Source organism: Rhineura floridana, chromosome 4 (genome assembly GCF_030035675.1).
Source record: "Rhineura floridana isolate rRhiFlo1 chromosome 4, rRhiFlo1.hap2, whole genome shotgun sequence".
NCBI lineage: Eukaryota > Metazoa > Chordata > Lepidosauria > Squamata > Rhineuridae > Rhineura > Rhineura floridana.
In genome coordinates, this window is record NC_084483.1 from 194864339 (window position 1) to 194890838 (window position 26500).

Below are 26500 nucleotides of genomic sequence, written 5' to 3' on the forward strand. Positions count from 1 at the left end.
CCTTTTCAGTGGTGGCTCCCTGTTTGGAATGCCCTCCCCAGTGATGTGTGTCTATCTCCATCATTATTGACTTTGGGGAGGAATTTGAAAACATTCCTGTTAACCCAGGATTTTGATGGCTGAAGGGGCCTGTTCCTGGCAACCTGGAGATAACTGGATGAACAAATGCTTTCAACAGTAATTGTGTTTTACAATGTTTTGTTTTGTTGTTAAATTGTTAAAGTGTGGGCTTTAAAGTCCACACTTTAAATGATTTGAATACCAACCCTGATGCATACACAGTGCTGTTAGCACAGCAAGACTGTGACATGCAAATTGGCACAGGAGCATCCAGACCAATTAAAATGAGCATGAAGGGCAACGGGTTAGCTTTATGCTAGTGTTGCTTGCTGTAAAAATGCCTGGCACAAAACTAGAGTTGAGATTTTTTTCTTTTTTCCACTTACAAGAGAGTAGAGAGTGATTACTCTTGAATTAATTTCAAATGGGGCTGTGGGGGAGTTTCTCCTTTTTTTGAATTTGTTGTCCTGTTGGTGGAGAGGTTTTTTGGTATGTGTGTGTGTTTATTGAAATCATTTGCTCACCCAGCAAAACAGGAAGCCTTTCATTTCCAACTATAGCTGCGAGAATCACAGAGAAGCCCATACGTGAAGCATAAACAACAGGTTTAATGTCCCAAAATGGAACATTACCTTCTTCCCTGGTGTCATTTTAATTATTAAATGTAAAGTCTTCAGAGTGAGTCTCCATAAAATTTAATGAGCTCCTTAGCTGGGCTGTCGGTTATATTCCAGTCCATCCAGATGAATGTGTGTACATCTACATCTATATTTTATAAAAATGCAGCTATTTTTGCTTTGTTCTTCATTGCCTCCTGAGTTTCTTTTGGAAACCACAAAGGTGCTCTTATGCCACCGTTGCACTGACTTAGACAGAAAGAATCTGGCTCTCAGGAATGCCTGTAAGCTTTCCAAAACTTTATCCTGCTTGTTCAGAGGCAGCCCCGAACTGCTGTTAGAACACTGCAAATGACTTCATTCAGTTGCTGCTTCAGGCTCAGTTCATTCCTACCTTGAAGCTGAGGCCAACTCTAATCAAATAAAAGGAAGGCAGCTAATTCCATGGCTGTCATGCAGCAAGGTCTGCAATAAAAAACAAAACAAAACAAGGATCTATGAGCCAACTTTTGGTTCCAAGTACTCAACCAGAGCCTATGTGTGGTGGTTACTGCAGAGATTGTGATTTCACATTGCAGCTGAGCTGGTGGCAAAGAAGTCAGTGATGTCTCATGCTTAGCTTTTCCTTTAAGCACACAACTTAATCGCAAGAGAGGATAAATCAATGAAGCCCAGGAAATACTGACCATACAGGTGGTTTGAGGGCTTTGGGGACTGTGGGAGGGGCAAAAACAATATCACTCCGATGTTAATAGATCTACACTGGCTACCAGTTGTTTACCGGGCCCAATTCAAGGTGTTGGTGTTGACCTTTAAAGCCCTATACGGTTTCAGCCCAGTTTATCTGAAGGAGCGCCTCCAGCATCACCAATTATGCCGCCTAACAAGATCAGCCACACAAGACCTTCTCTCGGTCCCGCCAGTTAAGACAGCGAGGCTGGTGCGGACCAGAGAGAGGGCATTTTCGATTGTGGCCCCCACCCTCTGGAACTCCCTTCCTTCCTTTTGACCTCCGCCATGCCCCTTCCTTGATAGGTTTCCGCTGGGCCTTAAAGACCTGGCTGTTCAGGCAGGCCTACGGGACCTCTGGGGTGGGTTAGTTTTTAATATGGTAATATTATTATTGTTGTGGTCCTCTTTGGCTTTTATTGTATTTTTACTGTGAAGTTGTACGTCGCCTAGAGTGGCCGTTAATTCGGCCAGATAGGCGACTCACAAATAAAATTTTATTATTATTATTAAATCACATTTATTCGTTTAAGGCAAGTGTGGGGAATCTTTGGCCCTCTAGATGTTCCTGAACTGCAGCTTCCATCATCCCTGGCCATTGACCATGATTGCTGGGGCTGATGGGAGCTGTAGTTCAGCAACATCTGGAGGGTCAGTGGTTCCCCACAACTGTTTTAAAGTATGGCAGCCTTAGCCACTTTTGAACTGGCAGTGACTGTCCAGGAATGAGACCTTGGGGTTGTAGTGGATAGCTCAATGAATGCATCAATCCAGTGTGAAAAAGGCAAATTCCGTACTCGGGATCATTAGGAAAAGAACTGAAAATACAACTGCCTATTTCATAATGCCATCATACAAGTGCATGGCGTGACTGCACTTGGAGTAACTCTTTGGTATACATGATTTTTTTTAAAAAAGTCCAGAGTATTTTATGACATAATCAAACAAATGTGATCAAACACTGAAATGGGAAACCAAAATATATGCAGCTATTCAATAATTAAGCATGAAATCACTTATATGAGTATCAGTCATTGTGCTTATCTTTCTAGTTGCCGAACTTGAAATTTTATACTTAAATCTTTTGATTTGCACTGCCACACCTTCTATCTAAATCTATGGTATCCACACTTTGAATATGTAAATAAATGTAACTTTGCAAGCTGCCATCTGCCATACTTAGATGATATAGATATAGATATGCTAACTAGAAAATACTAGTGTGTGAAACAGAGACCAGAGGTTGATTCACATATGCATGCACGTTGATTGAAACATACCCCGTGGTAGTCAGCTGCTGAAAAAGTGAACTGTTTTCACTAGAAAGTATTATATCTGTTGTGATGTGAGGTGATATAAAAGCGTGATCTGTGGTGTTTGATCGGTGATAGCTGTTTTTGCAGGCACTGTAGTTATCAGGTGATGAACACACAATATGCGAACTCAAGTCTACTCAGTTTCTGCTGGGGTGATGAAAGCTAGCTATTCCCAAGAGAAAGGAGATTAAACCTGGGGAAAAGTGCATGGGCTGAACTTTGCTTGGGTCTGTGCAACACATATTGCCAACATGGGTGGTATGAATTGACATCACTAATTTCATTCCTCAGATCAAGGGTGGTTTTCTTATTTAGTGGGTGCGCCATTATCTGGCTCTATATAAAGTATTGATGCAGACAGACCAATCATTGATCCAAAAATAAAACTGACCCATAATTTTGTTACATCATTACTACATAATTTATTAATAGTAGTAGTAGAATTTTATTGCACAGCCGTAGGCCGTCACAATGCAGACAGACAAATAAATGGACAAACAATCAGCACATTTTAAAATCTTGCAATAAAATACAACAAATAGTATAAACTTAAAATCACTTAGCGAAAATACACTCCGCAGATACTAACGGTAATACAAAGAGAGGGTAGCCTACTCTTGGTGTGATTTCAACACCTCTCAGCAGGATAGCTGTGCTACAGTCTATTGTCCCGGCGACTCCATTATAACAAGATGATTAGCCCTTAATTTTTGTGCAGCTTGTGCAAAGTGGGCTACCCTATAAGTGACTGAACACTCCTTCTCGGCTAAAAGAAAAGAAATAACCTTTACATCATGGCTATCTCTCTGCTGTTTAATCATATCGCCTAAGAATTTATCCCTGGGGTGTGTGTAGAGAGGGCAGTATAGAAGGTAATGGGGCAGATCTTCCACCACTGCGGCCCCACAGATGCATAAACGTTGCTCCCAGGGGATCTGTTGATAATGGCCCAACAGAACCGAGGTTGGCATTGTCTGCAGCCTAAGCACTGTAAAGGCTTGCCTCAACTGCACCAAGATGGGGACATAATTTATTATGTGAGTAGTATATAATTAAAAGTAACCATGACTATGAAAGGTACTTGGGGAAGGCTATGGCTCAGTGGTAAGAGCATCTGCTTTTCATGCAGAAGGTTCCAGATTAAATCCCCAGCGTCCCTAGATAGGGCTGGGAATATTTCCTATCTGAATCTGTGGATAACCACTGCCAGTCAGTGTAGACAATACTGAGCTAGATGGAATGCTGGTCTGTCTTTGTAGTGATCCTAAAGTATGTATTTGAGAGATGAAGTGTACAACTAGGAGAACTCTGGCTCTGTTACAATTCCGACAGATGTCTTCTCGGGTCTTCAATGGTTATTATAGAGATGTTCTTTGAGTATCTGTGGGAGTCACATGGTGGAAGATTTACCCTTCTGCTGAATTGCCTTATGTGGACACCAATGTTTAGCATACTTTCCAGCATAAGTGGACTTTTTGGGGGGTGGGGGGAAGGCAGGGTCTAATCAACTACAAGAGCAACCAATCTGTAACTGAAATGTGCCCTTCTAAATAGAGCACAAGAACAGCCTGCTGGATCAAGCCAATGGCCCATCTAGTCCAGTGTCCTGTTCACACAGTGGCCAACCAGATACCCATGGGATGTCCGCAAGTAAGACCTGAGTGCAACAGCACTCTCCCCTCCTGCAGTTTCCAGCAATTGGTATTCAGAAGCATGCTGCCTCTGACCATAGAGGCAGGGCATAGTCATCACAGCTAGTAGCCATTGATAGCCTTATCCTCCATGTATTTTGTCTAATCCTCTTTTTAAAAGAACATAGCCTTTACATGGGAGTGTGTATACCAACGACTTGTTCCCCCACTGCATATGTGAGATAAGATTGTTGTCATGATCAATGACTAAATAGATTTTGATGTCCTGTATTCTGTATATCAGATTGTGGTATTTGCCATGACCTGTGGCCTGTACCAATCCATATATTTGAAAGTACTGCTCTTGGGTTTTGCTTTGCTCTATGGCTAAACAAACAAATTGACTTTTTTCTTCAGCGGGCTAGCTCATCTTACCTGCTAGTGATGGGGAATTTGGAGATTCATTGGACTGGGGGTCCTTAAGGAAACTGAAGACACAGGCTTGCAGCAAAGTTAGGCCTTTATTGGTGACATGCGCACTCACGATCAGTCTCCAGTGATGATGGTGGAGCTCTGCACATGGCACCGTTTGCCTAGGATTTTTATACATTTCAGGACAAAGCACATTAGCATTTCTCAAGCATGGACTTACACATAAGCATTACATAGCTGTTACATAGGAGTTACACTGTCTACATTATTTTCTAGCCAATCAGGTTAAAACAATATCTAATTCCAGCACATTTCCACTATGAGCTAACTGCATTCCAAAGTTAATCCTTCTCAGGCCTTGGGGAGCACAGAGATTTTCCGTACTAGTTCTGTTCACCTTATCTTATCGTGAGGCCAAGCTTTACCATACATGCCAAGTTACCATGGCTACCTGTACGTAACAGGCAGAGGGAAGACAGCAGACCAAGGAAATGATTTTTAGCTGGCCTACTACACTATTAAATTATTAAAATATTATAAATCCTATAGATTTCTAAAAGAATATATCTTGCTTACTGTTTGTATCTAAAAAAACCCTCATTACTAGCTCTTTGCTTGCAGTTGTCTGATTCATGGTGAAAGGCAGAACCAGGAAGTTACTATACAGAGGACAGAAGTTGTTCTTGGTCACTTAACAACAAGGAACACAAACTACAGGCAGGTAAGATTCAATATAGGTAAGTGAAGACTAAAATATGTAAGCCTGCCCCAGTTACTTCACTGGTAGCCGGGCTGAAATGGGGGCGGGAGGGACCTCTGGCCTGAATTGAAATTAAACTGCTGCCCCACTGTCAGTGCAGAGAGGAGAGTCTGCCAGTGTCAGGCCTCCGAGCTTTGAGAGCTTCCACAAACAATGTCCCAACCAGGTGGGAATAGTGCCATGGCTCATGTGCTGCTTCTTATGGGTGTGGTTCCGACCGTCTGGTGAATCCAGTGAGCTACGTGCAATCCCTGCTGCAGTGATGGGTGTTGCTGCACTGTCTTCCTGTGGGAGTAGAAGAGGCAGAGCTTGGAAAAGTTACTTTTTTTGAACTACAATTCCCATCAGCCCCAGCCAGCATGGCCACTGGATTGGGCTGATGGGAGTTGTAGTTCAAAAAAGTAATTTTTCCAAGCTCTGAAAATTGTTAAAGAGAGAAGAAAGGAAAGAAACCCCAGAATAGCCCAGTGAGGGATGCAGCATGTTCAGTGGCCCCAGAATGCTGCCAGGGAAATGAAAATTAGGTGGAAAGAGGAACAGAATGGAGTATCCTAGGAAAAGGCAGGCTGGCTGAATGAAAAGGACCTCTCCATACTTTATAATTTTGTTGTAGCTTTTCCAAGCTCTGAGAAGAGGGGTCTAATCTCATCTCTTGTTAGCAACACACATCTTGCTGGCTCCTGCTTCAGATGCTGCTGGCTGCTTCCTTGTGCTTTTGATTTGGGTGGCAGTGCAGTATCTCCAAGCAGGATGACCTGCCTCAGTCACCAACCCTGATGATTTCCCTCTCCCTATGCCTTGGGAGGACTCCAAGGTAGGTCTGGGATTGGGATCCCCTTCTCCCAAGTTTCTCTTCCCTTTTCCTCTCTCCCATCCTTCTGGGCATTGCTGTTTTCTCACTGATGTGGTCTTCAGATTGCCAAAGCCTGTGGGTTTGTACCAGGTGTTAGCAAGGTCACTTAAATAACGCAGAGGGTGTCCAGAGAGAAAAGTCCTGAGAACACTTTACTGAGGAAAATGAACATAAACAGCATATAATCTGAGGAGAAAAGATCAGAGAGATGTTGTCTTTCTTAGTTCAGGCCTAGTCCATAGCAGCGAGGCATACAATCAGGGTTGCCAGGCCCGGCCTCCAAGAGGTCTTCTGTACTGTATCTTTAAAAGTTGTGCAGGGGGAATTCCACCTTGTGGTTTTTCCCATTACAGGGTTACAAGAACACCTGCACTTGGCTGACTTTCTCTTCTCCTAAAGTTACAGGATCAGTCTCAGGCCATGAACCTGGCAATCCTAAATCAGACATATAGAGGAAAACTCCCTGAGAACTATACAGCCAATAAGAGCATGGGCTACCTCACAAAAGAACATGCCATGCCTGGTTACTAAGCAACACCGCCACCATCACCATCCTCTTGGCTAGCTTACAAGAAGCAGATCCACACCATAGATGTAAAGCATATTCAATGTACATTATTTATTTATTTATTTATTTATATCCCATCTTTCCTCCCAGTAGGAGCCCAGGGCAGCAGACAAAACTGCTAAAAACATTCTAAAACATCCTTAAAACAGACTTTAAAATATATTACAACAAAACAATCTTAAAAACATATTAATATGAAACATCTTTAAAAAATCTTTTAAAAAAACCAAAGCTTTAAAAACATCTTTTTTTAAAAAAAGTTTTAAAATGCATTAAAAAGCAATTCCAACACAGATGCAGACTGGGATAAGGTCTCTACTTAAAAGGCTTGTTGAACAAGGATAATATACCAAAAAGGTAACAGAGATGGTGCCTGTCTAATATTCAAGGGGAGGGAATTCCAAAAGGTAGGTGCCACTACACTAAAGGTCCACTTCTGATGTTGTGCAGAACAGACCTTCTGATAAGATGCTATCTGCAGGAGCCCTCACTTGCAGAGCGTACTAATCGATTGGGTATATAAGGGGTAAGATGGTCTTTCAGGTATCCTGGTCCCAAGCTGTATAGAGCTTTGTACACCAAAACCAGAACCTTGAACCTTGAGCTAACAGGTAGGAGGTGCAATTTTTTCAGCAGCAGGGTGACATGTTGGCAATAGTCTACCCCAGTGAGCAGTCTTGCCACCACATTTTGCTCCACCTGCAGCTTCTGGACCAACCTTAAGGGCAGCCCCACGTAGAGTGCATTACAGTAATTCAGCCTGGACGTTATCAGTGCATGGAAACAGTAGTCAGGCTATCCCAGTCCTGAAACGGCCGCAGCTCACTTACCAGCCGAAGCTGGTAAAAGGCACTCCTAGCCACTGAGGTCACCTGGTCCTCTAGGAACAAAGATGGATCCAGGAGCACCCGCAGACTATGGACCTGGTCCTTCAAAGGGAGTACGACCCCATCCAAATCAGGCAAATGACCAGTTATCCGAACTCGGGAACCACCAACCTACAGAGCGTCCATCTTGCTAGGATTCAGAGTCAGTTTACTGGCCCTCGTTCAGCTCACCACCGAGTCCAGGCAGCAGTCCAGGACTTGAATGACCTCTCCCGATTCAGATGTCACAGAGAAATTTGAAGCGCATGACTTCCCCCAGAGAACTCTAGTTTGTTATTGGTGCTGAGTATTTGTAGCTCTGTGAAGGGAAAACCACAGTTCCTGGCGTGCTTTGGGGGAAGTCATGTGCTTTAAATGTCTGTTGGATGTGCTTTAAATATATGGTGTGGATCTGCCCTTACTGATAACAGAACTAACCTTTCAGTAATGAGGTGAATGATCTCGGCTGTTGCACATCCAACACAGGAACACAGGGTGCTGCCTGTTGGACAGAAGTCGTGGGTGTGCTCTCGGTGCAATGAGCTCCTGGCTCTCTGGGAACGACTTCATTTCCTTGAGGCCAAGGTGGCTGACCTGGAGAAGCTGAGAGAGGCAGAAAGGTGTGTGGATGAGGCCTTCAGGGACATTATAACTGTGTCCCACTCCAAGGATGATAGCTCTCCTGCTATCATGGAGAACGATGGTTCGGGGAAGGAGAGCATCCAGCCGAGGAAGAGGGAAAAGATCCCTTCGAAGGGACCCATTCCTGACTTCTGGGAAGGGTGACTTCGCTTGTGCCTGCTTTTGGGACGGGCTCCCGCCTCAAAAGAAGCTTATTCAGATATAAATCAGTCAGAATATTTTTTTTTGACTGATGAAATTTCTCCCAGGCAGGGAGAAACGTAGAGATCAACCTCAAAAGCCTGTTTTTGTTGGGAGGACTGGATTTCATTAATTTATGAGATAAGGTCCAGCCAACAATGCCGGACGGACTTCCGAACAAGCTCTATCTGTTTAAGCGATACGTTTATCTTTTCTTTAAAGAGAGAATGGACTAACAGGCAAGCACCCTTCTTTCTATTATTTTTTTTACTTGGTTGAAATTGTTGCAGCAAAAGGAGATTTGTCAGATTGATCGGCTTTGGGCAACTTCTGGGTGAGCTATAACTCTTCTCTGTTATTCACGAAATTAACAGCTTATCTCTGTTTCTGTCGCAAAAAGCTGTCCTGGAAGTGCATTCTAAAGATATAAACAGAAGAGGGATTTCTATTCCTGATTTCTATTCCGAGGAATATTATATTGTTTGGGACTATTCTCTTTTTGGTCTATTTTATTTTGACGAATCTGCTTCTTCACGACGCCACTAACTGTTTTGATGCTGGGAACTAAATTTGTTTTGCATTCTTGAACATAGAGAGATAAGGCAGGCTGCTCTGTTTATACTGTGATGTCACCAAGCCTGGAATATTAACCCAATTGTTGCTGAAATAAGAAGTGGTTCTTCTTTATTTTTGTTTTGCTTTGTTTTCGTGGTTTTAAAAATGGCAATCAAGAAAGTGGCTGAGAATCTGGAAGTAACTATGTTTCAGAAAATAATGGATGAGATTGAGATAACGAAACAAACCCTGCGACAGGGTAGTAAGGAGCTGAAAATTGAACTGAGCAAAATGACGCAGGAGCTTAAAGAAATAGGGGATCCTGTGAGAGAGGAGAATGAGATCAGAGATGAGAAAAGAAAGAATAAAGGGAAGATACAAGCCCTGGAGATTGGAACAAATGTGGAATTGGAAAAAGATCTGGAGTTTATGGATTTTAGAAATAAAATCTACTGTTTGGAATTTAACGTTATCTCTGAAGAAATTAATGAAGATATTAGAGATAAAGTTATCAATGGCTTGGATAATCTTTTGGACTGGAATGACGTGATGGAGTTTGATATAGAGAAAATCTATGGAATTAACTGCAGCCATGTGACAATGGAAAAACTCTCAAGAGATGAGCCAGTGCATTTTGTAAAAAAGAAGAACAGAGATATGACTTTACAACAGTATTTCAGCAACTTATTCAGAATGGATGGCAAGAAAATATTTGGGATAGAGGAAATTCCCATCAGACTCTTATTATATGACTATGGCTACGACAGCAAGATTATTATGGAATACTGATAATGGAAGATTGGACACTGAAATTACTGGACTTAACAGGACTATTGAAGATGGAAGATGGAACTAATAGGGATAATGGAATAATGGCTATTGAAATTATTGAACCTAACAGATTTTGATGAGATGGATTAATCGAAATGTTTATCTGGACTATGGTTATGACAATAAGATTATTATAATTATTAACGAGATGGATTAATCGACATGTTTATTTGGAGAAAAATTGATAGATATATTTCTTAAAGAATTGAAACCACTCTTTGACTTTTTGTGGAAAGAATAAAGTAATGTTTATGAGATTTGATGATTAATTAAGATAACTACTGGAGGAAAGTGATTTTATAATATGATTTAAGAGACAGGATTGTTATATATTGTAGACCTATAACTGATTTGATCTGTGACAAATGGGAAGTCAATATTTTATTTTATTTTTGTTTAATTATTTTTGTTTTGTTTTGTTTTTTGTCTTTGAATGTTTTATGATTTTGTTTTGTATGTTTTATGAAAATTTGAATAAAAATTATTGTAAAAAAAAAAGGAACACAGGGTGCTGCCTAATAATCAATCAGACCATTGGTCCATCTAGCTGAGTATTGTCTACACTGATTGTCACCAGCTTTCCAGGTTTCCAAACAGGGAGTCTCTCTCAGCCCTACCTAAAGATGCTAGGGGTTGAACCTGGGACCTTCTGCATGCAAAGCAGGTGCTCTCCCACTGAACTACGGCTTTTTCTACCGTGATGGCAACCCGCTATAAAGTAGATTCTTGCCTACGAGAGTATTTTAAAAACCTGTCTCTCAAAAATAGCCGTTTTTTTATTAAAATCATATAGGCAAGAACAGTGCTGAGATGAAAGGGAACCATTCTCCATGCCATCTGCATAGTGCTAATTATACATACTGTTGTTATTTGTCAGGATAAGATATTTTGGAATGATATCTGAAAGCCATCTGCCAACAGCCTTATTCACATTCCTCAGATCAGCTGCAAACACTTCCCCACCACTACCACCTTAGGTATCCATCTGCGGTTTGCAAGAAGAACTAAACCAAAAACAGCTTTCTCAAAGTGCATTGTGGATGTACAATTCAACAAGGTTCTCTCTTAATTAGTTATTTTGAGTTGTTTATATCTATCACTTTATAAACAAGCTTTTTGATAGCTGAATATTGGGTACCATTAGCTAAAAAAAAAAAAAAATCCCCAGATCACACATTATTTCCCCCCCTCTCCTTATGTGTTTTCTTTGATTTTAGGGAATAAAACCCCAAAGGATCTATGTGTGCAGTGTTGAACTCTGTTTTGAGGTTCAGTTAGTCTGTGGATATAAAACATGTTGTTCAATCCACAGGGCCCCCAGATGTTTATTTTTAAGTGGGAGGGGGCTAAAGGTGGTCCAATATTACATTCAAAATTAAATTCAAAAGGGGATCCCAACTGTACTGAAAATGCACAGTTCATGAATATTATAGAATGGCAGGATTAGAAGCTCACTGTTCAGGACTCAGCATCTTCAGTTTCCACCTCAACTCGGTCTCCCTCCCCCACACACATTAGCTCTCACAGCTCAATTCATCCTAACACCTTCCTCCACTGCAAGGCTGTGTTCCCAATGCAGTCAGCTGCTGGGTCTTCGACAATTAGTTCCATCTCTCCTTATCATTTAGCCTTGACTACATCAGCCTTCTTTTCTTTTTTGCCTAATTGTCCCTGGTGATTGGCTCCATCCCTCCTGCCCAATCTTAAGGTGGCCTCCGGCCTCCTCTGCCCCTCCTCTTCTGGGCTCCCTTCCAATCTTCACATTCCACACCCTCTGTATTCTGCTATTAATGGAGTACTCCATGTCATGACCCCCAGACCCTCAAGGTACTGGGTTCATGCATCAGACTCAGACCCCCACCCTTAGGGAAATGAGACTGGAACCAAAAAGCTATTACTTCACCCTTGCCAAGGCTGTGTACGCTCACAACAACCCTGCAAGGTAGAAGGTAGGCTGCCACCACCCCTGTATACTGGTCCACTCAGAGCCAGGGGATCTCTGAGCCCAGGAGATATATAAAACCAAGGTCCTAAAAGGCAAGAGTCAGTTACACTCCTTGCCAGGCACCTCTGGTTTAACACTTAAAATCCAAGCCTTTAACTTCTTAACCCTCTTTGGTAGTTAGTGACTGAGATTGGTCAAGGTACTGAATCCAGAACCACCCCTCCTCTCAATTGAACACACCAGGTTAAATAGAAGTAGCTTTATTAAGATATATAAGTGCACATAACATATAGCAGCAAGTAATCCTTTAAGACCATTCACCCAACAGGGGTTTAGGTTCTTACAAGAGAATTCATACACACAACAAGAAAATAACAAACTAACTCACCTAACTACTTACACACGAGGTAGTTGGTTGCGTGGCACCTCTCCTAAGAGAGATGGATGTTCAACATAAAGCAATGGAACCAGACATAGGTTGCCTTCCCATAAGCAACCCCTGGAACCATAAGGCAGAAAGGTTTGGAACTCTGGTGCCAGTCAGCATAGGCAGAGAACAGAGAACAAAGGCTATGGGTCTCTAGCCCTATACTTAAGGAAAAAGGATCCTAACGGTCCAAAATTAATTGACCAATCAGGAATTGGCTGATGTAACTTTCTTCTCGATGTTTCTCACATTTTCACGCCTTCAGGCCCCCCTCCCAACTGTGTTTTCCAACTGTACAGGCCAAGGATGACCTTGGGTACCAGGCACTTGCTAATCAGCAAAGATAAACAGGTGCAGCTTGTTAAGGCTTCTCTAACCATCTTCAGCTGGGAAGTGAAACTCAAATTGGCAAATTGGCAAAGGCTTGTCTTTTCTAACTGTAACCGTCTCCCAGAGTCCCTTACTGGAGCCAAAGTATTGCTATTAGATTTTTAATAACTCATGACCATTACAGGTTCATGACACGCCCCTTTTTGGGAAGATGATGTCAGAACTCTGGATAGTTCTGCGTCATCGCCACAGCAACCAGGGATAAGGGAACAATCAAAAATTCCATCAATATATCGACATTGCACTATATACAGTATATATATATAAAAAAAAAGTTAATACATTTTAAGCAAGTGAGCTACTTCTTGACTTATGCCTTCTAGATATATTCAAAAAATCCAACAAAGTTACAAAATAACAGCAAGAAAATTAAGGGACCCCTAAAACCCGAGAAAAGAAGACTTTATTAAAAAATAAAGAGATAAAATAAAAAATGGGGTAATCCAAAAGCTGGTCCAGGTTCAAAAAAGGTCATAAGCCATAAAATCCTATAAAAGTCCATAAAACATGTTAAAAGCGTAAAAGAGTAAAACAAGGTCTAAAACAGTCCAGAGGTCATCAGAGCCGGGAAATCAGTCAGTAAAATAGGCATGAATCAAATATCAGTCAACTGGAACAGATAAGCGAGATAGAGCATCAGCTACTACATTATCGCGCCGTTTTATGAACTGGATTGAAAAATCAAAATCTTGAAGGGCCAGACTCCAACGTAACAATTTTTGGTTGGAGTTTTTCATCCTGTTCAACCAACACAAAGGGGAATGGTCTGTCTGCAATTGAAAATGACGTCCCCATAGGTACGGGCGTAACTTGTCAAGAGCCCAAACCAAAGCAAGACACTCCTTTTCAATGGTAGCCAAATTGCGCTCTCTTGGAATCAATTTCTTACTAATGTATGCAATAGGGTGCAAATCTCCAGCAGCATCTTCCTGGAGCAAGGCAGCTCCAAGCCCAAAGTTAGAAGCATCCGTCTGAACTACAAAAGGGCTTGAAAAATCAGGGGCTTTCAAAACAGGGTAGTTTACCAACATAGTCTTTAAAGCATCAAAAGCACTTTGACATTTATCAGTCCAAATGACACGCATTGGCATAGTCTTTTTGCACAATTCAGTTAGGGGGGTAGCAACACTGCTAAAATGTGGGGCGAATTTTCTGTAATAGCCAGCTAACCCCAAAAAAGACTGAACCTGTTTCTTAGTCCTAGGGACAGGCCAATTTTGAATAGCTTCGATCTTAGCCTCCAGGGGTTTTACACGATCCTGCCCCACCCTGTGGCCAAGATACAGAACTTCCCCCAACCCAAATTGACATTTCTGTGCTTTGATGGTTAGTCCAGCGGCCTGCAGTCTCTGTAAAACAATTCTCAAGTGATTCAAATGCGACTTCCAGTCAGGGCTAAAAATGGCTATATCATCCAGATACGCGCAAGAAAATTCGCCTAGGCCATTAATCACAGAATTAATAAGCCTCATGAACGTTGCTGGAGCGTTTCGAAGTCCGAATGGGAGAACCTTGAACTGGAACAAGCCCATATGCGTGACGAAAGCAGATTTCACAGCAGCGTCCCCATCTAGAGGCACTTGCCAATATCCCTTGGTTAAATCCAGTGTAGTGATGTATTTTGCTGCTCCCAGCCTTTCTATTAAATGGTCCATCCTAGGCAAAGGATACGGATCCACTTGGGAAATCTGGTTCAGCTTCCTGTAATCCACACAGAAACGCACTTCATTAGCTTCTCGTTTAGCCACTAGCACAATAGGGGAGGACCAGGGACTGGTAGAGGGTTCAATAACTCCCATTTCCAACATAGCTTGGACTTCCCTCTCTACTACTTCTGCATTCCGCCCTGTAACTCGATACGGAGAAGCTTGCATAGGGGGATGATTCCCGGTGTTAATAGAATGAATAGCCAAACCAGTTCTTCCAGGCTTACTGGAAAACATAGGTTTAAAGTCAGTCAGGATTTGGACTAATTGATTTCGTTGCTCCTGAGTCAAACCTTCGGGTAGGGTAATTTCAGTTATCCCCCCTGCTTGTTGGCTCTCTGTAACCAAATCCAAAGAATCCTCTGCAAATTCACACACCTTAGCACAAGCCATAATTAAATGTCCATTAAGAGAATCAGATTTCTCAGCTTGTAACAAAACAGCCGAGTTGGCTTCCGTTTTGCTTTTACAACTTTGGAGGCTTCCCTTCTTTAATAGAGCTGTCTTAATTTCTTGAGAGCCAACAGGCGGCACTTTGCATTCCATCAGCCCCCCTCCTCTGGATTGCAAAGGCGAACTTCTTTCCTGTGGCTCAGGCAAGCGCACGGCCCACTCCTTCGAAGCCTTGGCTTCTCTCCCACTACATTTCAAGGTGTCTAACAAAACTTGAGACCTAGCAAGAGCATCCCTCTCTGCCCTACGTTCAGTCTCTTTATGGTGCAGGAAAAGCAGGTCTGCTCCTATCAAAACATCCCATAAACTGTTGGTTGAATGAACTAGAACTCTATGGCGCCCAGTCCAATTCTTGTACAAAAGCACCAGCTCAGCTACACGAGCTTGCACTGTCCTGGGTCCATACGCCGTGACAGTCACTTGTAAGTCTGGGACATATTGCTCTGGCTTAACTAGGTGTTCAGCAATACTGGTAATCTCAGCTCCCGAATCTACCCTTCCCATGACCTGAACACAATTAACATATATGGGTTCTGAAAACTGCGTTTGAACCCATTCCTTACATTCTGATGAAAGAGGTTCTGGATAGTTTCTCCCTGGCAGCAAACTATCCTTTTCTTCTCCCTCTCTGCCCCCGGGTATATTTTGTACAACACTCACCAACAGGGCTTTGACTACTGGTCCACGAGGAGTTTCAGGACGGTCTTGTGAATTTGGGGCAGAAAATACAAAATCCGATTCTGCTCCTTCATTCTCCTCTGCTGACGACCAAGAAGAAAGTTCAGGGGGTTCCGCTGCAGGTGATGCTAAGTCTCTTACACGCACAACTGGAGCAACCCTTGGATTCTTCCTCCCAGCAGGATTGGGCTTAGGCAAGGTTTCAGAACAGGAATTAGCCTTATGGCCGATTTTTCCACATTTAAAGCAAGTTATTTCTACATGGGGCTTCTTTTGTAATGCAGCCTCTGTCAGGGCGGAATGTACTTTGGAGTAGCCGTGCCCTCCCTTCACTTCCCTCGGCGGTTGCCATGGTTTCTGCATACCTGAAATCTCTCGCCCCGGCGGTTTCTCAGGAACGTTCTCAGGTTTCCGAAACAGAGTAAACTTTTCTCCAGCTCTGTTTTTAAACATACAATCTGCTAGCATGCCTGCTTCAGCCAGCGAACGGGGCTGCTGGTCTCTAACCAGAGCCATCAAGTCTCGAGGGAGACGTCTGTAAAACAGTTCTTTAGCAAACAGATCTAGAACCTACCCTCGAGTTGCAGCTTCAGCCGTGTCTGCCCAGCGCTCCACATTCCTGCCCATCCGCGCAGAAAAAGCTGAGAAGCTTTCCCGGGGCTTTTTTTGATCTGCCTCTAAACGTCGAAAACAGTCCTCTGCTGTTAAAGCAAAGTGGGATCTGGCCAGAGCATAGAAGTAATCAAAATTATCTGCATACTCCACTGGCAGAGAGTTCAACAATTCTCTCAATTCGCCTTCAGCGTTAATGCGTAAAGCACTCATCCAGTACTTTTTAAGCACACCTTGGTCTCTACAAGAGTGAGCAAAAACTTGAAAAAAGGTAAAGATGTCATCTGTCTCACGAAAGGTCGGAAAAGATTTTTTATGGAGGTCTGGTCTTCCTCCTCGCGGTTGTTGCAACTCATGAGCAAAACTTTCCCTACTCCGGCGATCCTCCTTCATAGCCTTGAACTGTAGGGACAACAGCTTCATTTGCTTGGCTAGATAACGCTGCATACTTCTAGGCAGCTCTTCCCCATCAGAATCTTCTTCCTCCTCATCTTCACTGTCCTCCTCACTTTCCTCAGTTTGCTTAAACACGATCTCCTTGTCATCCGCAGAAGGCTGAGGTATAAACGACAGAGCAGCAGCGCCTTCCTCCAGCTGAACAAGCTGACTAGGCAACGCATTGTCTGCCAGGTGCACATCCTCGGCTCCATTCTTTTGAGATCTGGTTTTTATCTTTTGCGACATTCTGCACTGACCTTACTACCCAAAGTAACAAACGGTTGTGTCAGAAGTCTCTTTCAAATTTACGACTTGCTGCAATGCACTTATCTCACACAGTGTGTTCACTTAAGAGCAGGAATGGCTTCAATCCTCACCGCTGCCAGCCATGTCATTACCCCCAGACCCTCAAAGTACTGGGTTCATGCATCAGACTCAGACCCCCACCCTTAGGGAAATGAGACTGGAACCAAAAAGCTATTACTTCACCCTTGCCAAGGCTGTGTACGCTCACAACAACCCTGCAAGGTAGAAGGTAGGCTGCCACCACCCCTGTATACTGGTCCACTCAGAGCCAGGGGATCTCTGAGCCCAGGAGATATATAAAACCAAGGTCCTAAAAGGCAAGAGTCACAGTTACACTCCTTGCCAGGCACCTCTGGTTTAACACTTAAAATCCAAGCCTTTAACTTCTTAACCCTCTTTGGTAGTTAGTGACTGAGATTGGTCAAGGTACTGAATCCAGAACCACCCCTTCTCTCAATTGAACACACCAGGTTAAATAGAAGTAGCTTTATTAAGATATATAAGTGCACATAACATATAGCAGCAAGTAATCCTTTAAGACCATTCACCCAACAGGGGTTTAGGTTCTTACAAGAGAATTCATACACACAACAAGAAAATAACAAACTAACTCACCTAACTACTTACACACGAGGTAGTTGGTTGTGTGGCACCTCTCCTAAGAGAGATGGATGTTCAACATAAAGCAATGGAACCAGACATAGGTTGCCTTCCCATAAGCAACCCCTGGAACCATAAGGCAGAAAGGTTTGGAACTCTGGTGTCAGTCAGCATAGGCAGAGAACAGAGAACAAAGGCTATGGGTCTCTAGCCCTATACTTAAGGGAAAAGGATCCTAATGGTCCAAAATTAATTGACCAATCAGGAATTGGCTGATGTAACTTTCTTCTCGATGTTTCTCACATTTTCACGCCTTCAGGCCCCCCTCCCAACTGTGTTTTCCAACTGTACAGGCCAAGGATGACCTTGGGTACCAGGCACTTGCTAATCAGCAAAGATAAACAGGTGCAGCTTGTTAAGGCTTCTCTAACCATCTTCAGCTGGGAAGTGAAACTCAAATTGGCAAATTGGCAAAGGCTTGTCTTTTCTAACTGTAACCGTCTCCCAGAGTCCCTTACTGGAGCCAAAGTATTGCTATTAGATTTTTAATAACTCATGACCATTACAGGTTCATGACACTCCATTCCATGGTTGTTTCCACACAACCACCAGTAACATAAACCAGTTTTTCCAGTGTGACTCTGACACATTAGAACCAGCAATAGCAGCAGTAATAACAGTAACATTTAATTTACATACCACTTACATGCCGAAATGACTTCTAAGAGGTTTGCAAGTGTAAAATCAATTATAGAAAATGCATACAAAATTAAAATACACAATAGAACAATTCCATCGAGGCATTAAAACATCCATAATTAAAATATACAATAAAAAGTATAGCACTTAAAATGTTTTTTAAAAATTAAAGCAATTAGATCAAGAAAGAGCCCATGGAATGCCAATACTGATGGGGCCTCTTGAATTTCAGCAGGGAGGGCATTTCTTATGGATGCTCTTATGGATCAGTAACTGGTTAAAGAAGAGGAAGTAGAGAGTAGGAATAAATGGACAGTCCTTACAATGCAGGGATGTAAGAAATGAGGTCCCCCAAGGATCTATCTCAGATGTTTTTGATCTGGAGTTAGTTGTTGCTAGGGATGGACGTATCTCAGTTTCACTTCTCCCCGTTTCTCATTTTTCCAGGCTTAAATTCAGTTCTCCACATTTCTGCAATTAGTTTTCAATCCTCAAGAAAATTTTTCAACATTTTAGTACAAATATTTCTTACTAAATATGTTTTGCCTAATGTACACACCTTTGCGAGCAATTTCTCCTACTAAAATACATTTTATAGGTTATTTTCATTAATATATTCATTTTTATGCACACTTTTACTTAATACATGCACTTTTGCAAGCATTGGTTGGCTGGAGAACTGCACCACAAAATTCAGATTTGTGAATTTTGGCTGTCTTCTTGTTCTCATATTGCTTCAGAAAGTGCAAATGTGATAGATTCAGATTTAAATGCAAACTGAGTCAAATTTCTTCCCCAAACCTAGTTGTGGATTTTTAGCTCATGTACATGCAGAATGAACATGTTATGATCTCCATATGGCAGTTCCTTCCATTCCTAATTATAGCCCATGAACCTCAGTAGAATTATGATTAAGATATCAATTACCTATTCTGGCTGTAGCTCTGCATTTCCTGCATCATGGAGGGGGCTGGTCTAGGTGGCCTAAAAGTTCCCTTCCCCAACTCTCATTCTGTGACTTTGTGCTTGTCTGGACTCTTAATGTGAAGTGGATCCCCAATTCAGCAAAGACCCTTCCTCTCCGAGGTCCAGGCGTGACGATCAGACTGGAGATCTGCCTTAATAAGACACTTTCCGAAGGAAACCAAGCTGCTGGATGTGGACCCATTTTATTCCTGAACTGCAGCCAGATACCAACGTGCTTGGGACTTTGCTGCATTCTGCCTGAGCCAGAAACAAGGTGCTTCACTAGTGGCAGGCAGAGAAAAATGAAATGGCATACCTGTGCTGGGCGCTGGAAATGTACATCCCCAGTGTGTGTGCACTATGTCGGGTTATGACCTTGTTCAGCTTCATCTGAGCCACTGCAGTTGTTTCTTTACCTTCATAGAACCATAGATTCATCAAAAAGCCCCATGCAGGCCTCATTTGTGTGCAGTGCATACTCGAGTAAAGACTGGAGGGAGAATCATGCTTTTAGCCCCAACACTGACAGTGGATATTCTTTTTATCTTTTTGTTTTAATAACCACATGTTTATAGCACATGTTTATAGAAGGGGCGAAGAACCTTTTTCAAGGCTATCTGCGCCTTGTTCCTTGCTGCCGCTCCTCTCATGGATGGGTTCCTCGTTGCTCATCTGCTGTGCCCACTGGTCTGTGTGTATTGTTGTTTAATGCCAGATCTGTGTAAGACCACTCTCATCCATGATTTGATTGTGGATGAAGGTGCCGATTTGGTGTGCATTACCGAGACCTGGGTGGGTGAGCTGGGAGGAGTTGATCTGACCCAGCTTTGCCCACCTGGATACTCAGTGCAACACCAGCACAGGCTGCAGGGACGGGGAGGAGGAGTTGCTGTGGTCTACAGAACTTCCATCTCTGTCACCAGGAAACCACTCTGTCTTGGAGCTGGCTGTGAGGACCTGCACCTGGTGTTGCGCTGAGGAGACAATAAACTAGGGATGCTGCTGGTGTACCATCCGCCCTGCTGCACGGCAGCTTCTCCGACTGAGCTGGCAGAGGCCGTCTCGGCTGTGATGTTGGAGGAGCCCTGAACGATAGTGCTGGGTGATTTCAATGCCCATGCTGAAGCTGCCTCTAGTGTTCCAGCTTGGGACTTCATGGCCTCCATGACGACCATGGGGCTGACCCAAGATGTTACTGGCCCAACACATAGGGCAAGGCACACCCTCAACTTGGTTTTTGCTCCAGATGGAGGAAGGGGTGGTCTGGAGATAGGGGGGTGGATGTCACCCCATTATCGTGGTCAGATCAATTCCTGGTGAAGTTTAGACTTATGGCTCTGATCCTTCCCTGCAGGGGTGGTGGGCAGATTAGGATGGTCTGCCCCCAGAGCTTAACGGAATCCAAAGGATACCTAAATGCCCTGGGGGAGTTCCCAAGAGATCAAGCAGGTAACCTGTTGAAGCTCTTGTCACACCATGGAACAGTGAGGCACATTGGGCTCTTGACACGGTTGCCCCTGAGCGCACTCTCTGGCATTGTGGAGCCCAGCTTCCAACTTGACGACAGCTAGAGAGCAAGTGGTGAAAGACGTGCTGTGAGGCTGATCGGGCACGAGTAAAACATCATAGGCGTGACTACTGGGTGGCGGTGAGGGCGGCAAAGAAGGCCCATTTCTCTGCCTCCATCGCATCCTCAAGTCCGGTGGAGCTTTTCCATGTTGTCAGGAGTCTGTTGACATCACCTCCAGAAAATGGAGTTTTAGACCCTTCAGAGGCCCACTGTGAATTGTTTGCAAGGCACTTTTAGGGTAAAGTTGCTTGCCTCTGTAGCAGTCTTGATGCCCCATCCACATCTACTGTGCTCCCCAATGAGATGTCCAGTGCAACATCTGCTGCAACTTCTTGGGAATGGTTTCACTTGATGTGGCCTGATGACATGGACAAGGTGCTTGCGATGATGCAGCCAGCAATGTGTCCTCTTGACCCTTGCCCTTCTTGGCTTATTAAAGCTTGCCGAGGGAGTCTGACCGAGTGGATCCCGGGTGTAGTCAATGCATCATTGTGGGAGGGAGTGGTTCCAGCCACCTTGAAAGAGACAATGATCCGACCACTCCTGAAAAAGCCCACCCTGGACCCATTGGTTTGTGACAACTACCGACTGGTTGCAAATACCCCCTTTTTAGGGAAGGTGATTGAGAGGGTTGTGGCACAGCAATTGCAAGTACTCTTGGATGAAACAGATTATCTTGACCCATTCCAGTCTGGGTTCAGTCCTGGTTATGGGACTGAATCGGCCTTGGTTGCCCTGATGGATATCTTTATCTTTTTGTTTTAATAACCACATGTTTATAGCAATGTTTATAGAAGGGGCAAAGAACCTTTTTCAAGGCTATCTGTGCCTTGTTCCTTGCTGCCACTCCTCTCATGGATGGGTTCCTCATTGCTCATCTGCTGTGCCCACTGGCCTGTGTGTACTTGGTTTTTGCTCCAGATGGAGGAAGGGGTGGTCCATCTATATGAAGCCCTTGGGAGCAGTCATCAAGAGATTTGGGGTGAGGTGTCAGCAGTATGCTGATAATACCCAGCTGTATTTCTCCGTAACATCTGAATCGGGAGAGGCCATGCAAGCCCTGGACCAGTGCCTGGACTTGGTTGTGGGCTAGATGAGGGCCAATAAACTGAGTCTGAATCCTAGCAAGACGGAGTCACTGTGGGTTGGTGGTTCCCAAGTTCGGATGATTGGTTGGTTGCCTACTTTGGATGGGGTCATACTCCCTCTGAAAGAGCAGGTTCATAGTCTGAGGGTGCTACTGGATCCATCTTTGTTGCTAGAGGCCCAGGTGACCTCCGTGGCCAGGAGTGCCTTTTACCAGCTTCAGCTGATAAGACAGCTGCGGCCATTTCTGGACCGGGATAGCCTGACCACTGTTGTCCATGCACTGGTAACCTCCAGCTGGATTACTGTAATGCCCTCTATGTGGGGCTGCCCTTGAGGTTGGTCCAGAAGTTGCAGCTGGTGCAAAATGTGGTGGCGAGACTGCTCACTGGGGCAGGGTATCGCCAACATGCCACCCTGCTGCTGAAAGAATTGCACTGGCTGCCCATTTGCTACCAGGCCAAGTTCAAGGTTCTAGTTCTGATGTACAAAGCCCTAAACAGCTTGGGACCAGGATACCTGAAAGATCATCTTACCCCTTACATACCCAATCGATCACTGCGCTGTGCAGGTGAGGGCCTCCTGCAGATACCATCTTATCAGGAGGTCTGTTCTGCACAACATAGGAAATGGACCTTTAGTGTGGTGGCACCTACTCTGTGGAATTCCCTTTCCTTAAATATTAGCCAAGCGCCATCTCTGTTATCTTTTTGGTGCCTATTGAAGACTTTCCTCTTTCAACAAGCCTTTAAAGTTAAGACCTATCCCAGTCTGTGTCTGTGTTGGAATTGCTTTTAATACGTTTTTTAAAAAAACTTTTTTTTCTAAACTATATGTTTTTAACCCTTTTTATTTAAGATGTTTTTAAAGCTTTTTAAAATAATGTTTTTAAAGTTGTTTTGTTTTAATGTATTTTAAGGTCTGTTTTTATGTTTTAAAGTGTTTTTATGGCTTTTGTTTGCTGCACTGGGCTCTTGCTGGGAGGAAGGGCGGGATACGAATCAAATAATAAATAAATAAAAATCTGAGGGCCACATTCCCTTTTGGGCAACCTTCTGGGGGACACATGCCATTGGTGGGCAGGACCAAAGTCAAACATGGGTGGAGCAACAAATGTCAGCTTTACTTTTTGTACAGTAGGCTAGTTTCTCCACACCCTCGTACACCTTCTGTCCTCCATCCAGACAAGCAAGAGGCATGATCAAAGTACAAGGACACATTCCAGCCAGGCCAAAACACCTAGGGTGCAAAGCAGCAGCTCCAGTAAGGGCAGTGACCTGGGGAGAGGGCAGAGCTTGGAAAAGTTACTTTTTTGAACTACAACTCCCATCAGCCCCAGTCAGCATGGCCATTGGATTGGGCTGATGGGAGTTGTAGTTCAAAAAAAGTAACTTTTCCAAGCTCTGGGTGTGTGTCTAGGGAGAATGTTTGGCCTGGGGAGAGGTCCAAGGGCGAGGTAGAGGGGCCTGGAGGACCGCATTTGGCCCCGGGCCTGAGTTTCCCCATCCCTGCTTTACAGGAAGGCCAACACATCAGTGCTTTCTCATGTGTAGGTATTCTTCACAACTGGAGCATCACAACCAGGAGTCCTGATTGTGTAGACCCCTGATATCTGAGGAGACACACACTGGCCTTCTTATACAGAGAACTACACACTACCCAATGGTTGTTTTTTAAAAACAGAAGACCCAAAGTCAGGGAATGGGGCTAATGTACAGACCCACTCTGTTGTGTGCTTCAATGTGCTCTACACATGATTGATGCATGCATAGGATAGGGCTCAAGTGCTGCGTACTCAACTAATAAATCCTATGGTGAATCCTTCTATGTGTGAACCAATCCTTAGAGCCAAGCTAGCGACATTCATTGCATGAATACAATTAGTGGGCTTTTTTATTGCTGTGGCGCAGAGTGGAAAGCGGCGGTAACGAAGCTGAAGCTCTGCTCACAGCCGGAGTTCAATTCCAACGGAAGGAGGAAGTCGAATCTCCGGTAAAAGGGGTCGAGGTCCGCTCAGCCTTCCATCCATCCATGGTCGGTAAAATGAGTACCCGGCATATGCTGGAGGGTAAAGAAAGGCCGGGGAAGGAACTGGCAATCCCATCCCATATATACGGTCTGCCTAGTAAACGTTGCAAGACGTCACCCTAAGAGTCGGAAACGACTCGCACTATAAGTGCGGTGACACCTGTACCTTTTATGTCAATAGGAGCTGAGGGCAAGCCTTGGAAGTATGTGTGCTGGGGTGGAGAATGTTAACTCCTTCTGTCCCTTCCACGGACCTGACAAGTGGTGTATATAAAAGTTGTAAAATAAAATAAAATAAAGCTGTTCTTTCCATTTCAAATGAAGCTCCATTGGAGTCAAGGGTGGTTTTCCTTGAAATGCATGTAGCAACTTCCAAGAAAGGATTTTTTGTCAGGACTGTGGCAGGGAGGGGGGGGAAAGTACACTCTCACCACCACTGCACATGGCTACAAGCCTATTCAGGCCACCTCTTGGCTGCCACATACATAACAAATAATGTGTCCATTAATTACATTCACACGATTGGCATCATGTTTAGCATGTCCTTTAGTTATTACTAGAATAGAAGTGATGGGAGGAAACATTGTTTAAGGCTGAGGTCATTCACATGGTTGCATTACTTTTCAAGAGCCTTACAGCACAACCTACACATGTCTACTCAAAAGTAAGACCCCCCCTGAGTTGAATGGGTCCTAACCCCAGGTAAGTGGGTATAGACTTGCAGCCTCAGTTGCTTATAATAACATGCTAGGTGGGTTTAACAGAGTTTTATTTGTTTTAATAAAAAAAATCTCTGCAACCATTATCAGATTACTGTGCTATTTTTTTCACCTTCCCATTATTAACTTTCTATGTGAAATAATAGTGAAATTATGCTATAGAACATTGGGGGGGGGAGGTTCCCTCAGTTTTTCTCCTGAATTTTTAATCAGGCTGTTAGAAAGATCTCATTAGCAGCATAGGGAAGTTGGCCAAACATCTCCAGTCCTTCTTTGCTTTGATCATCTTCTGGTTTCAGAGTCCTCATTTCCTACAGAGAGAGCAAGAGGACAGGAGGCAGGTATTCACTTCACAGATTGAACGTGCTCCGTACCCTGTGCAAAAGGGGATGGCTGTGATGTAATGGGACTGGCTGCTAAGACAGTGGTGGGCAACTCCTTTTTTCTGTCTAGGCCTGGATTTCCTCGAGGATTAATGTGATGGAGTCTATTTGCTAGTGGTAGGCAGTGCCAGAGCCAAACTGGAAAAACATGATAAGGAGGGGACAGGAAAACAAGCTGACTGAGGCACCTATTTAGGCAGTGGTGGCTGGCAACTCCATGTCAGTGGGGCAGTGGAATTTGCTCCGGGTTTTAGTCTGAACTTTCAAGGAGATGTCCAAGGTGCTGAAGCACAAATCAGAACTGATTGCTTGCAGAAGTTATCCCCCCTTTCCATCACTCCATCCGTTAAAGCTGCATCATATATTTTCTCCCCATCATCCACCTTCTCTCTCTCTCTCTCTCTCTCTCTCTCTCTCTCTCTCTCTCTCTCTCCAGACTTGCTCTTCCAATGGCTCACAAGGCTTATATCCTAATCTCACCATGTAGCAGCCACATCTTTCTCTGCCTCTCTTTCACATAGGGAAGGGAGAGAAATTCAACTCAGTTCACATTGAAAGATGAATCTGTCTAATTCACACTTTCTAGGACAACACAAGAACCAAAACACAGCCATCCATTGACATTCATACTTCTCCAGATTTTGTGGTACAGTTCTTTGTCTTGCAAACAACTGCAGCTATTTCCAGTTTGCTTTCAGGAATGGCCAATAGGCTTGTATTCAACAGCAGATTGCTTGGAAGCCTGTCCAGGGAGCTAAAGGGGGCATTAAAGAAGCTGTAGTAACCTCCATTTGATTCCTACAACAAGGATGGGGCACCTTTGGTCCTCCTTTGGTCCTCCAGATTGTTGTTGGACTCCAACTCCCATCAGCCTTGGCCAACAAGGCAAATCGTCTAGGATGAAGGAAGCTATAGTCCAAGAAGGTGCAAGTTCCCCATCCCTATCCTAGAACTTCCAACTTCTGCAGTAAGGAATCATAAATCCAAGGCGCATTGGAAGATGATAGGGCTAGTTCATCCTCTCTGTTATCAAGTCTAGATTGGTCTCAGTTGGCCTTTTGAGTATTACAATTCCAATAATATTTGCTTAGATCATTATTTTTCTGCCAATGCCCCCCTTTTAGTTTCCTTAGTGGTAATAACCACCGAAAACCACTTCACTAAGATATTTTTGCTTCCAGAGAGGAATTGAAAAGGTTTGTTTATGCTATCCAGTGTGTATTTTTCACATCAAGGTTTCTGCTTTATTGGCATGTCACTGCTTGGTCAAGCCTTAAGACTTTCAGCTTTTAAACACAGCACTGAAAACAGCATTAGTGAATATGTGACTCACAAGCTTGATGCTCAAAATGTTGAGCTGTGCGGAACAAATGCTATTGCCTCTTTTTTAAAACAAAGGAAAAGAAGACACTGGGCAGAGCCATCAGGGTAATAATTTTCACTCATCGTTCCTG